We start from the raw sequence: 3516 nt of genomic DNA on the forward strand, positions 1-3516 counted from the left end.
CACGCAGGTGCCCAGCAGCATCCCTTTTTAAAAGGCATGTATACATAACAGTGTGCCTGAATAGCTTGGTCGGTTAAGTGTCTGACTCTTGATTTCAGCTCAAGCCACAATCTCCAGGTCACGAGACTGAGCCCCACATTAGGCTCAGTGCTGGGCACAGAGCCTGCTTAAGATTCTCACTTTCCCTTCCCTCTGCCCCTCCTCCTCCACTTGTGTGTACACTCTCTCTTTAAAAAAAAAAAAAGAAAGAAAAGAAAAGAAAGAAAGAAAAGGAAAGAAAGGAAGAAAAAAAGAAATTACACCTAAGCAAAGGTACTCTTCTCTCCTGTGAGCACTGAATTCAGTGTGTCACTGGGACCACAGTCTCTTCATGCAATTAACTGGCCTTCCCTGAAAATTCCTACAAAGCTGCTTCTTACAACTGCTTCTCACCTCTATGTGTTGCAACCACAGCCAGGGACATAAAGTCTCAGACCTTTGAGATACCCTGATGGAAGTCTTGGTAACTCCAGACCCCGACTTGTTCTGGAAAAGGCTGTATCAACACTTCTGCTCTGGCCACATTTTCTGAGAAGATTTCCTTTAAGATAAACACATGGCATGGTCCCTGCTCAAATATTTCTTTGATGACTTTATATAAAATAGTATCACCTGCTGACTACCTAACCCCTTTCCCTGATTTTTTTTTTAAGATTTTATTTATTTGATAGAGACAGAGATCACAAGTAGGCAGAGAAAGAGGGGGAAGCAGGCTCCCTGCTGAGCAGAGAGCCCGATGTGGGGCTCGATCCCAGGACCCTGAGATCAGGACCCCAGCCGAAGGCAGAGGCCTAACCCGCTGAGCCACCCAGGTGCCCCCACCCCCAATTTATTTTTAAAAGCACTTATTACCACCGAATTCACACACTCATTTGTTTACATGTTTATTGTCTGTCTTTTCCATTTAAATGAAGTTCAGTGAAGGCAGGAACCAGGACTTTCCTGTTCCTTGCTCTGAATCCCATGTTGACAGCAGTGCCTGTCAGTGAATATTTGTTGAAGCAATGGAGATTTAACTTTCTACGGTCAGGGTGTTCCTGTATGTTTCTGAAAAATTTCTGGAAATCTCTTTGTTTTGTCTAATCAACTTCCTCTACTCTCACAGCAGTTGCAACTATTGATAAATAAACAATAAACCCTGACTGAGGGTCTGTCACCATCTCAGAGGAGGGAGTATCTGAACCGTGTGCAAGGACTTTATGACCTCAATGTTGGCCACTCAACGGCCTTAACATTTTCTTGGCCATATTCTGGAGGTTTTATGTAAAGCTGCCAAATTGTTATGCTATGAATACAAGAACAGTTAACTATTACTTTAATTTAATCCTGAACAAAACCTGTGTACTACAGGAAGTATTCTTGGAAGAAAAAAATGCAACACATTCCCAAACCAAATAGATGCTATTTACCATTTCTAAATATGCTTTTTTAAAAAATCACACATCCATGCCTCTCCTCTTCAGAGAGTGTAATCAAGAGAAGATTGGATTAATATTGACAAATGCCACTAATTTTATTTCCCACAAACATTTTCAAATCGTGAGTAATATGCTGTTATCTACAGGAACCGCAAGATAACAGTTTTTTTTTCTCGAGGCCACATTGCCCCTACAAAAATAATTTTAACAGGCTAAACTGTCATTCAATTTAGAGTAGTGCAAAATGCATTTCCCTTTGGCAATAAGCAATTTTTTCATTAATAGCCAAGACTGATCATTGTAAAGTTCCTTTATCTTTTTATACAGTGCTGTGCAGCTCAAGGTAGTATCACAAGGTCAGAATGAATATAAAACCCATCTTTATTCAAAATACATTAACAAAGACAGTAGGAACATTCTGTGCATAGCCCAACAATGAAACACACCAAAATGTCAGAACTGCTTTAATTATGTGAGAGTACCAATTGTTCTTAACACAAATCAAATGTGTAACAAAAGAAATAAAATTACTTTTAGCTTCTTCACACACCTACTTATCTTACAAAATTTAAATTTTCAGGGGGCTTGAACTCCCAGTTTTATCTTCTCTTCTCCTTTCCTGTCTAGGTTTGAAGACAGTTTTTCTCACATCTTTCCTTTTGGAAAGGCCCTCATTTGGCCATTCTCATGAATGTTGCTCTAGTCTCGTAATCGTGGGTCACATAAACAGTGAATATTTCCTTAGCTGAATTCCTGCTATTTATTTGGCAGGAATATTATATATTTATTTATTTCTATTTATAATGGAAAAATGACAATAAAAAATCAAATGTATCCAGACAGCAGCCTCTTTAATTTCAGCTGTTCAGTCTCTCCTATGAGGATGAAGTGATCCAGGATGGCAGTGTGTCCGTCGATTAATTACTTACAGGCATCATCTTTACATGGTCAGATTCAGAATGGGGGTCTCATGAAGTCAAAGAATGTTTATAAACACACTAATAGTATAGATTCCAGCTCATGCATTAAGGAAAGTAGACAATGAAGTAAAGTGGCTATATAGAAATATATATTAGCATAAAAATATAAAATGCACATAACTAGGGTTAATATTTGAAACAGAATTACACTAAGAAAATTAATTTTTACTTAAGACTTGTCATCTACTGTCACAGAAGTAGCTTACTGTCCACACAAATTCATGTCACATTGCCATGTTGAGTGAGAGACAGCTGCCCAGGGTAGTCATGTCACTTCTTTCCAACAATGAAGAAGAAATAATATACATCTCTTCCAGGTCAGAGGTTTTAAGAAGCAGGTGGATCTTCTGTTCACTGGCTGTATATAACACACCTCATTCTATCGTGCTTTGCAGATGCTGTTTTTTGGTATCAATGCACTGAAGGTTTGTGGCAACCCTGCACTGAACAAGTCTCTACCAGGATTTACTCACTTCATGTCTCTGTGTCACATTTTGGTAATTCTTGCAATATTTGTACTTTTTCATCATAATTATATTTTTATAGTGATCTGTGATCAGTGATCTTCGATGTTACCATTATCATTGTTTTGAGGCACCATGAACTGCCTCCATTACAAGATGGCAAACCCAATGGTTAAATGTTGTACGTCTTCTGATTGTTCTACCCACGGACCATTCCCGTCTCTTTCTCCCTCTACTTAAGCCTCCCTGTTCCATGAGACATAACAATATTGAAATTAGTCCAATTAATAACCCAATCTTTAACTTTTCAAGTGAAAGGAAGAGTCATATATTGCTCATTTTAAATCAAAAGCTAGAAATGATTAAACTTAGTAAAGAAGGCATATCAAAAGGCAAGACAGGCCTAAAGCCAGGCCTCTTGCACCAGACACCCAAGTTGCAAATGCAAAAGGAAAGTTCTTGAAGGAAATTAAAAGTGCTAATCCAGTAAGCACACAAATGATAAGAGAGTGAAACATCTTTATTGCTGATATGGAGAAAGTTTTAGCAGTCTGGATAGAAGATCAAACCAGCTACACCATTCCCTAAGCCAAACCTGAATCTAGAACAAGGCCC

Source organism: Mustela erminea, chromosome 16, assembly GCF_009829155.1.
Source record: "Mustela erminea isolate mMusErm1 chromosome 16, mMusErm1.Pri, whole genome shotgun sequence".
Taxonomy (NCBI): Eukaryota; Metazoa; Chordata; class Mammalia; order Carnivora; family Mustelidae; genus Mustela; species Mustela erminea.